This window comes from Meles meles, chromosome 2 (genome assembly GCF_922984935.1).
Source record: "Meles meles chromosome 2, mMelMel3.1 paternal haplotype, whole genome shotgun sequence".
NCBI classification, from domain to species: Eukaryota; Metazoa; Chordata; class Mammalia; order Carnivora; family Mustelidae; genus Meles; species Meles meles.
Window position 1 is genome coordinate 132439118 of NC_060067.1, and position 12050 is coordinate 132451167.

Consider the following 12050-nt stretch of genomic DNA (forward strand, 5'->3'; position numbering starts at 1 on the left):
CCTGAATTAGAAGCTACACATCAGATATTCTAGAAGAAAAATAAAGAGATACCATTTTATTTTATTTTTTTTAAAGATTTTATTTTATTTGATTGATAGAGATCACAAGTAGGCAGAAAGGCAGGCAGAGAGAGAGAGAGGAGGAAGCAGGCTCCCCATTGAGCAGAGAACCCGCCGCAGGGCTCCATCCCAGGTCCCTGAGATCATGACCTGAGCCGAAAGCAGAGGCTTAACCCACGCAGCCATCCAAGCGCCCCTAGAGATATCATTTTAAATACTTTATTTTTGATAAGTATATAATGAAGTTCCTTTTTCTTTTCTTCTTAATCTGCAACCCTTAATTTTGCATGTTGTGCTTTTACTTTTAAAATTACCTCAATTTAGGAAAAAAAAACAACTGATGTCCTTTGATAAAGGGTATTGGGTTAAATTTTCTTAGCTCCAACCACAGCACATTTATTTGCAAACAGTGCCACTGCCAGAGTTTATAAGGATTCTGTTGAAATATTATATATAGATGATCTTGTTTTCAAAAAAACTTAGTTGCTGGATAATTACTTTGTTTTATAGTTATTTTGTTTCCATGTGGATATAGCTCCCTGCATAGGTCAATATGTCCTTTAAACCAGGGTATAATTACATAAACTGGGTGTATAAAACTGAAGATGATAGCAGCACTATATTTAAAGATAAATTTTAAAGATAAATTGCATTTAATTATTTTAAAGCACCTGTTAAGAAAGACAGAAAGTTTTCATTTTATATATGTAAATACTGTCTTTAAAGTTCTCCCCCAAATTTAAACCTATTCTTGTTCCATACCTTGGAGATTAGCTGTCCTGGAGATATCTATAACATAGAATTGGTATAAAGTAAAGAAAATTGGTAAATAGAATATGCATACCAGAAAAGCTCAACTTTAAATAAATATTCTCCAACTGAAACTGAATCATTCTTATAATAATGATAATGATGATAATTTGCCTCGAAAATATGCACTAATAAAGCAAACAGTTTAAAGAAAAATTCAATTTATGAACAAATATTCTTGATAGTCCTGGTTGCACTCGTGTTATACAAATATATAAGTTTAAATCTACAAATATGGAAAATGTAAAAGAAAATTGACTCTAACATAAATTCAATTAATGGCATTAGCACAAAACATACCCACACCTTTCTTTAAAAGGTAAATCTTCAAAATTTACATGTTTTAAAAAGGGGGCTTTGATGGGCACCAGAGTGGCTCAGTCAGTTAAGCTTCTGTCCAGGGTCTTGGAATCAAGCCCCACATGGTGGTCCCTGCTCAGTGGGGAGCGTGCTTCTCCCTCTCACTCTCCCAGGTCCCCCCACTCATGTTCTCTCTCTCTCTCAAAGATAAATCTTTAAATAAAATCTTTAAAAAAATGAAAAACTGTTTCAATCCTAGAACATGGTTTATCTTTGTGTTCTAATGTGATTAGTTGACCTTATGGTAACTAAATTAGCAATCTTGAAAGAGTGCTTGAGCAATTCTCTGATGTACTTTAACGAGCTTAATAGGTGATCTTGGAAATACATTCAACAACATGTCGATCTTGGGAAAAAACTTTAAAAGATCTTTAACCCGACTTGCAAGGATTCTAATGATCTTTAACAAGGCATTTTTTTTTTAAATGCAGCCTAACAACTGATTATATAAAATCTTCTTACTTACTCTATAAATATCTCTGCCAAAAAGGGATCTTTAAATTAGCTTTTTACAAGAAGCTTCTTCACTTGGAGCAAAATTGAAAGAAAACTTTGATTCATGATCAAAATTAATTGACTTGGTTATCATTTATTATTATGTATTTTACTTTTATTGAAAATTAAGTATTTAAAACTTTTGCCTGCATATGATTTATAATATTACTTCCAAATTGTCATTTGTTTCTAAACTTTATTTTATGGGATTTCCCTTTATAACATTTTTATTTCTTTGAATTACATCAGTTAAAATTACTAAAGTCATGCAGTCCCTCTTGTGCTTCCAAAAATAAAAATAGCAACAACATACTCTTTGACATCTAATTTGAATTGATATAGACTATTTCTTAAAAAGTAGAGGGAAAAATTAACAAAACAAATAAAATACAACAACCTTTCTCCTCACTTATAGCTCATTAGCAGGTTAACAGTTTCTCAGATAATAAAGATGACTACAAAGATAACATAATTAAACAAGGTAACAATTTCTTCTTACAAGATGATGTAAACCACTCCAAGTCATTCACCATCACTATGACTAAAATAGTTATTTTATTTATTTATTTTTAATTTAAGAAAGTGATGTTCAAAATCAGAATCATCAGACTCTCATTTGGTCTTTGGGAATAGAACATTAATTTCAAACCAAATTTAAAAAAGCAAAAAAGTAAAGAGAAAAAGAGAAAGGATAAAGGACTATTTCGAAGTGTTCATGTACCATGCAAGATTCAAAGAAAAAAAAAAAACTGTGCTGGTACAGAGTGATAAAAGTATCATAAAATATTAAAAATAAAAATCTTCCAAATATAAATATTTTACCTATTAAAAATGTATATCACTGTGAAGTGTATAAACCTGGTGATTCACAGACCTGTACCCCTGGGGCTAATAATACATTATATGTTTATAAAAAATTAAAAAAATGTATATCAGATGCAATTTATCATACTTGAATGCTTCTTAGAAATAAGACTTTATGATTATGTGGTATTGTTCAAGAAACTTGATTTCCAGCTATAGAAATATTATAGGTAAGTTTACATATTTCTATAAAAAAATAAATATTTCAGGACACCTGGGTGACTCAGTCAATTAAGTATCTACCTGTTGCTCAGGTCATGATTTTAGGGTCCTGGCCCCTTGTAGGGGTCCCTGCTTATCTGAGAGTCTGCTTCTCCCTCTCCCTCTGCTCCTCCCCTGCTCATGTATGCTCTCTCAAATAAATAATATCTTAAAAATAAATAAATAAATATTTTACCATGTTGCTCAAAGATTGAGAACTGTTCCCCTTCCTCATATGTCTAATAGTGCTTTCACCTATCATACCCTTTGCTCTCTTCTCTCTCTTTCCATACATTTTCAACTTCTCCTTACATTTACCTGTTCTTGTCTTTGCCAAAGACAAACCTCATTTTAAATGGATTTCTTTTTTTAAGATTTTATTTATTTATTTGACAGACAGAGATCATAAGTAGACAGGCAGGCAGAGAGAGAGGAGGAAGCAGGCTCCCCACAGAGCAGAGAGCCCTATGCGGGGCTCGATCCCAGAACCCTGGGATTATGAACTGAGCCGAAGGCAGAGGCTTTAACCCACTGAGCCACCCAGGTGCCCTGTCAAGCCTCATTTTAGAAGCATTTAAAGACCTTTACCAGATTTGCAAATCCGATTATTTGTACTTTTATTATTTATTTATTTATTCATTTTTGGTGGTGGTGACAGGAGGTGGAGGCCCAGTTCAACACTTGAATGAAATGCCTTTTTTTTTTTTTTCAATTTTAAGAGTTTATTTATTTATTTGGGAGAAAGAGAGCAAGCATAAGTAGGAGAAAGGAGGCAGAGGGAGATGGAGAAACAGACTTCTCACTGAGCAGGGAACCTGAGGCAGGGCTCAATCCCAGGACCCTGGGATCATGACCTGAGCAGAAGGCAGATGTTTAACAGAGTGCCCAGGTGCCCCCAAATGTGTCTTTTTTTATCAATTTTTTCCCTCTTTCCCATCATGCCTCTTCTTTTTCTTTTTCTTTCTCTTACTTTCAAATCCCTTATGAAACACATCTTCTTTTTTTCTCATAGCAACTACAATTTTGTTATATTCTCTGAGCTCAAGGGTGTGAAGTTTGGAATTTGAAATTTCTGATATTAAGTTATCCCTTACATGATCATTTCATATATTTTGTGTGTGTAGAAAAGCTGTTGATTTTCATAGTGTATTATGTTTCCATCAATTATGTAAATCTCTTTCATTAACTATGTTGTACTTCAATATACTGTCTTGGAATTTTTAGTAATGATAGAATCTACAAATAAAATAATAACTGCTTCTTAAAAGTTATTTGTGAAAGTTTCCTCTTTGCTTTCATCATCTAGACCTTCTGTATGAATACTAAATAACAATATAGTAGCAGACTTTCTTGAATTTTTTGAGAAATTAATCTTTAAAACATCTCTTTACTTGCTCTAGCATTTCAAAAAAAATCTGCTTTTCCCAGAAGTTTGTCCTTCAGAAGAGTATGGCCCCCATTTAAAGGAAGAAGGGATGAAGTGAGAGCTTTAGAACAGGACTGCCACATCCATAGTCTCTGTCTCATATTTAGGTGTTTAAAAATAGACCAAAAAGTCCATCTGATGCTCCACCCCCAAACTCAAAGCCTTCTATTGCCATCTGCCTTAAAGACCAACAGTAGGAATGTGATGCTTCTTACCTGCTTCTTCATTCACCCAAAAATCAGCTTTCCTCATTCACTCCATTCTAATCACCACACACCCAGCATAGTCCCTTTCCCAACCTTTCTCCTTTCCCCACTTCTGAAAACTTTCCTATCTGTGGTGGTATCCCATAACTAATCACCAGAAAAATAACTGAATGAGGCAACCTCTTTCTTAACCCTTACACTCTGAATAAAATCTCTCTTTTGCTAAGGTCATTTTACACCGTGTAGGTCTTTTTTTTTTTTTTTTAATTTTTTTTTTTTTATTTGCCAGAAAGAGAGATCACAAGTAGACAGAGAGGCAGGCAGAGAGGCAGGCAGAGAGAGAGGGAAACAGGTTCACCGCTGAGCAGAGAGCCCGATGTGGGGCTCAATCCCAGGACCCTGAGATCATGACCTGGGCCGAAGGCAGCGGCTTAACCCACTGAGCCACCCAGGCGCCCCCACCGTGTAGGTCTTACGGAATAGATATATTCCCTGTTCCTAATATTTACTGGAACTAAAGCTATGTAAGTACTCTAAGTTTCACAAAATGGTTATCTGGAGAACTTTAAAAATAATGATGCTGAGGATATGCACAGACTAAATTCGTCAGGATTGTTAGGGATGAGATGTAAACACCAGCATTTATTAAGCTCTCTGAGTGATTCCACTGTGTAGGTATATTTGAAAACTGTTGTCTAGCTTCTTACTACTATTTGAAATTTATTATCACTCCCCTATCTCTAAAGCCCCAACACTTACTTAGTTTCATAAATTTAGACAACTTCATGTCTTTTCTATTCAAATCAACTCTTACCAGGACATTTTCCTTTATTTCTCATAAGATTTCATCTCCTGGATCACTCTCACTGTCTATAGCTCTATTGTTTCTTTATACTCACTAATTTCAATACTTATGTTGATGACTGTAATACGGCTTTGTCTTCTTCTTTACTTGAATTTCTCTTCTTTAAATTTCTTGTCTTTCATTCCGTTTCAGCCACCCATTTGCATGGTCATTTTTCAACCACATACTTTGGTTTTCCCAGTGCTCTTTTTGTGGGATCCCAAACTGAACAGTTTAGTTTTTTTCTAAATGATCTCTACTGATCCTAACATTTTATTGTACACCTCAACTACATCATCACCAGGGGACACATGAAGATAGAGAAAATAAAGGAATCCAAGACATGAGTCTTGGTCACTTTAACATTTACAATAAAGGAGTTGGAGGGATAGTAACTAAAAGAGAAAGAGACAAAGGTGGAGATGGGGCTTGGGGAGATTGAGAGAATGAACATCCAGTGAAAAACCCAAGGTAAGTCAAGTAAAGAAAATATATGATGGACAAGACAGTGATTATACTCCATCACTAGTTGCTGATAGGTAAGTAAGGTGAAGACTTAGAACTAAACATTGGGTTTGGCAATGAAAGAGTAAATGTCTCTGAAAAATGCTTATGTAAACCTGTGATTGGAATGAGTCTATTGATGAATGTAGGGGAAGAATTTGAAGATGGTGAGTGTAGATAACTCACTTGAGACTGTCTGAAGATCTTTTTATATTGATGAGAATGACATGTCAGGGAGCAAGAATTCCTATCCCCTTAAATTTCCTTCTGTATGGACCAAGAATCAAATTGACATGATTAATAGGAGACAGATTAATAGGAACAAATAAAATTTAATAGACCTATGCATGGGGAATCCATACACACATGAAAATTTCAATGACAGTCAAACAAAATGAGGGATGTATGTCATTCTGAACCAAAGAGAAGGTGGGTTTCAGAGGAAAAGAAAGCACTTCACTGGGAAAGGAGAAGAGCAGGTATTTGGCAATTACATGTTTTTCCTGTCATACAGATGGGTCACTAAGATAAAATTTATCTATCTTAATAACTCTGTTACTAACTGTTATTCTGGGAAATACCACCGATTTAGATTCCCCTGTGTGGTATAGGGAAGTTCCTCTTGAACAGGCAGGGTCTCGAGGGCCTTCAGCTCAAAATATTCCACATGTCAAAATGGCACATTCGCTGCCTTGAACCCCTTCACTTGGTAGGAGGGGAAATTGCTGGAATGATATTCTTATTAAGTGAGAGATAAACAGATTTGCTGATAAACTTAGAGGACATTAGAAAATTAGTGACAGTCTCTAACTTAATACATTCTATACCAAATTCATTATCTTCCTTTGTAACTAATTCCTCTTAAATCCCTCCAGTAGCTCATAGGGATATACTTGGAGACATCTCTGAGTCCTCTTTTCCTCACCTCCCAAATGTAATTCATCTACAAGTTATATTATCTCCAATTAAAAGTATATTGAGATTAAAACTATTTCTCTCCACCTGCACTTCTATTATCCTGTCCCAAGATATCCCCTACTCTAGCCTGGGTTATGATGGTATTTTAACTACCTTTTCTGCTTCCCCACATAAATCCTAGTCTCAGCAGAGCAGCCAATGATTCAGTTTAACTATAGGTTACATAATCTTCCTTCTCTGCTCAAAACACTTTATTATTTTTTGGCAGCAGAGAAGTTGGAAGCCCTTACACTAAACTCTTAATGTCTCTTATAATTTGTCCACAATCCATTTTCTATGTGTGCTCACTCACCTCCATCACACTTCTTTTGTGATTTTTTTTTTAATTCACTAGGTAGATTTATACCTACTTCAGGGTCTTTCTCATATTTTTCTCCTTGTCTAGAAAATCCTTGATGAAACATTCAATCTATCATTTTCTTCAAGTCTTTGCCAAAATGTCCCATCCTAAGAAGCCTTTTTGGACTGCTCAATTTAAAATGGTAGGCTATACCAGACATGCCCTTCTGTCCTATACATTTCTTAATGGCAACTATCTCTACCTAACATAATATTTACTTTAAAAATTTATTTACTGTTTTCTATCTGCCTCATAACCACGAAGATGTAAACCCTATTAGGACATAAATTCTATCAGGTTACTTTTTTTTTTTTTCTTCACTGCTATAACTTAAGCCTTTAGGTGCAATGCCCATGTCATATCTTTATAAATCTAGTTATTGTAACAAAAATCATGTCACATGAAAATCAACATGAAACAGGAAATAACAGTGTCAGTGTCTAATTAGACTCCCACATTTGTCAAGCAGTTGCCAAGTATTTAGGGTATAAATATTTACTAAGATGCATGGGCATAACAGCATATTACAAGGAACTATTAGATATTTATTTTTGGTGTAGGTATTCCACAAAGAAAAAAAATACCATGACACTAAGATATATCGCTGGACTATAAGAGTTCTGAAACGCTTATGCTCGATTCTCTTATACCAGATAATTAATTGTTAATCAACTTGGTTAGCCATTTGTCTAGAAGAATTTCTAATTACCTGATCCTGATAGAAATTCCACAATCTTGCTTCTAGCATGCTGTTTTATTTATATATTTATTTATTTATTTAGATTTTATTTATTTATTTGACAGAGAGTGAGAGAGGGAACCCAAGCAAGGGGAGTGGAAAAGGGAAAAGCAGGCTTCTCGCTGAGTAGGGAGCCAGATGCCAGGTTCAATCCCAAGACCCTGGGTTCATGACTTAAGCTGAAGGCAGATTCTTAACCTACTGAGCCACCTACCACAACCAGGAATTTGTCTGGAGATTAAAGAATGTATTTGAGGACACAAGAATCCAGGAAAAGTTGATGGAAACTGGGAACGAGTTGTATATTTAAACAGACATCTTTTTTTTTTTTTTTTAACTTTGGACATATTGTGGGGGAGAGTTGGTCATCTTTCAGACTTATAATTGATTTCTGCATTATTTTTATAACAAGGGAATGTATCCGATGGGACAGAAAGATTATTTTCAAAACTGAACTTAAAAATAATTCTTATGAAGGTTTTTTAAAATAAAAGTGTGTCTATCTATTGTGACTTAACATTCAGGCCATTGCTAGAAATTCTAAGTAAAGCCAGGGGATACAGGGTTTCAGATTATTTTTATTTGCTTTCTAAAAAACATAAAGCAGGTAATTTATGATTTCAGTGACACCAAAAGAAGTACGGGTTTTTCTAATAAGTATCAGATACAATATAGAAAGTGTAGTACAACTGGTGTCTCTTTGGAAAAAGATTTGGTGCTTTTAATACTGCAAAAACATTGATTGGCTGTAAATTATAAATTTGGGTTTCACTAAATAATGGTAATTATCCTCATTAATCCAGAAAATATTTAAATCTTTTTCAGCATTTATGTCCCCAATTTTTTTTAAAACTTCAGGTAGGGTCTGTTTTAAGAAGAGATAAACCCGGGACGCCTGGATGGCTCAGTGGGTTGGGGCCTCTGCCTTCGGCTCAGGTCATGATCCCAGAATCCTGGGATTGAGCCCCGCATGGGGCTCTCTGCTCAGCAGGGAGCCTGCTTCCCCCTCTCTCTCTCTGCCTGCCTCTCTGCCCACTTGTGATCTCTGTCTGTCAAATAAATAAATAAATAAATAATCTTTAAAAAAAAAAAAAGACGAGATAAACCCACCAAATTTTTACTGTAACAGTTATCTTTGATTCATTTGTCAAACTAAACTTAACTGGTTTGATTAGGTCAAATGTTCATAGCTTTTGTGGATCTCTTTCCCTAATTGATCTCCAAAACTTGTCTTTGTAAAAATGAGTATCTCCTGAGGAGATTTCATGGTAGATCTAGAATCCAGGAGAACCTTTTTGCTGCTGTTACAGCCCTGGGAGTTACTCTGCTCAGGTTTTTGGTCTGACCTTTGATAGTATATTAAAGTTGGGAGTTAATCTTTAAAAAAAAAAAAAAAGTTGTTTTATTTCTCCAAGGAACCTTACACTCTAGGTGAGATCAGTGCATGAAAAAGATCAGAGAGCTGGGATTTCATCAAGTCAGAGAAAAGATTGTACAAACACATTTATTCTCTGCTAATAACTATTTGTATAATAAATATCAATGTTTCCTGAAGGTGACACATGTTCAAATTAGTTTAAATAAGTGTACAACATCTGATTGAAATCTAATCATCCTTAGGAAAACAACTGAAACATTCCTTCCATAAGTAGCAAGCTATCTCTATTAATATTTCATAGAATATTAAACTTCCTACATCTAGCAATTATAGGAATTGAAGCTTTATGAACTAAGTAGCTGGCATTAGAATTCCTGTTAGAAATAGAAATTCTCTATTGGAATACTTTGAGAGCTTAGATTGTTTTGAGTTGTTCAACTCATAAATTAATGCTTTTGCATATAGCAATACAAGAATACATTTTTTTTTTCTGTGGTAGAAGGAGAAAAAAAGACAAAAAGGAAATTGGTGAGTTTATGAAATGGGGTGAAGGACAAAATTGCATGTGCATTTGAGAAAAGAAGACATAGATGGAGTGGTCAACGGGGTTCACAGGGTGGAGCATCTGAAGTGTATCTTAAGAATTATAATACCTAAAGTATTTACTTGGATATTATCTACAGCACTTCCATATGTTTACAAATATTGAATCAATTCTGCTTTATTCACAAATGTTCTAAAAATTTTGGATTCATTTTCTTCTCTTTATTTCTCTATATTTAATGTAGATATTGAGTAAAAGAAAGCTTTTTCTTTTGTGTACATCAGATGCTGAAGCATTAGTCCAGATACAGAAGGGATGATAATATCACTGGTAGATTTAAATTTTTTTTTTTTTTTAAGATTTTATTTATTCATTTGACAGAGAGATCACAAGTAGGCAGAGAGGCAGGCAGAGAGAGAGGAGGAAGCAGGCTCCTTGCGGAGCAGAGAGCCCGATGTGGGACTCGATCCCAGGACCCTGAGATCATGACCTGAGCCAAAGGCAGCGGCTTAATCCACTGAGCCACCCAGGCGCCCCATCACTGGTAGATTTAAATTAAAGAAAATCTTAACTAGTTGGATTTGCCTATACTGGAAATGGTTGAAAAGATATAAATGAAATCAGGATTACACAATTTTCACGGTTTATAATTATAAAGATTTCATATGATATTTGATCAATCTTCTTTCCTTTATAAACACGAATTCCCAAGAAAAAATTTCCACATATCTGTTTGGCTCACCATTTTAACATTAGCAACTCTCATTCTGTCTGGAACATCGAAAGAATTAAATTAAATAAGTGAATATCAAATGGTGTCAATAATTTTTGTGGAGTTGTCAAACCTTCAATTTTGATACTTGATACTATTTGACACTTGATACTATTTATAGACTTGTTATTGTATAACAGATGAATATAATGTAAGCCAATTTCTCATATTTAAAATACAGTAAGAGCTCTTGATAGCCATGTACTATGATTTATTAATCACTATATCTCTAATACTTAATTCAGTACCTGACATTAGTGGGTTATTTATCAACATTAGTTTATTGAAGGGAACAGAAGGAAAAAAGTCTGATCATTTCTACCCACTGGCCTCTGACTTCTGTCCTATTTCTCATAGTTTATGAGATATCCATTCTTCTCTAATTATTATGGTCCAATATGCTTTAATCCATAAGAGAACATTCCCTAAATTTTAAATGGACTATTTGTTATGCAATATAGTTTAAACATTAATCCATGCATCAGAGTAGTAATTTTAAATCATTTTGTTAAAAACACTAATTTTTGAACATGAGTAGATTTTATTAATAGTTAACTGATTTTTTTTCATAACTCAGGATTGATTATCAGAAATGGAGGAAGATATTCTGTGTTGCAAATTTATAGCATTAAGTAACAACCATTACTACGAATAAGATAATACTAAACTCTAAAAAGTCTTCTTAATTGTTAATAATGTTTCTCTCTAGATCTGCCCATGACCATTTTAAACCCCTAAATGAATTATTTCCTAAAAAAGAAAACAAAACAAATGCATGTTTTCAATCAAAACAGTGTTTGTTAAATTAGTTATCATAAGATCTTCCTTTTTGACCTTTGTTAGGTCCCCTAATAATGGGTTCCTGATTAAAGGAGCAAGACTGATACGAAGCAAAGGTCAAGTAAAGCTTTATTTCGTGCCAAGCATTGAGAATCAAACCCAACGTTTGGGGCCGCACCTCTTACAAGAGAGGGCAAACTTTCTGTACTTCACAGAATAGCTTTTAAGGGCAAAGGCCATGTGGTTGGGCCTGGCCATGCACAGGTAGCCAATGAAATTGTAATACACAGAGAAAGCTGCACAGTCGTTAGGTCATACATAAGTGACCAATTGAATTACAATTTACCCTAGTAGATATTTGAATTAGCCTATCACCTTGGTCAGAAATGGTGGCCAAAAGGTGCCCAGAGGGCTGGACCCATACTCCTTGGTAACTAGGGAGACAGTATGCATCCCCCCAATGATGGATGTCTCCACCTGGCCTGACCCACCCTTGTATTTGGGCTTTGTTACCTAGGGCTGGTTTCTGGGACTTGTTTTTAAGTCCCCTGGGGGAAGGGGAGCAGGGACAGTTTAAGGGTTAAACAACAAGGTTATTGTTTAACAGATGGAAGCGCTCTGGCTAAATAGGTCCTTACCACCTTAATGTTTAATTTTTCTCATATATAAAATTCCAATGAAAATCAATAAGACGAGTTCTATATATTTTTCTAAGATAAAAGCTTATGCATTGTTATATATAAAAATCT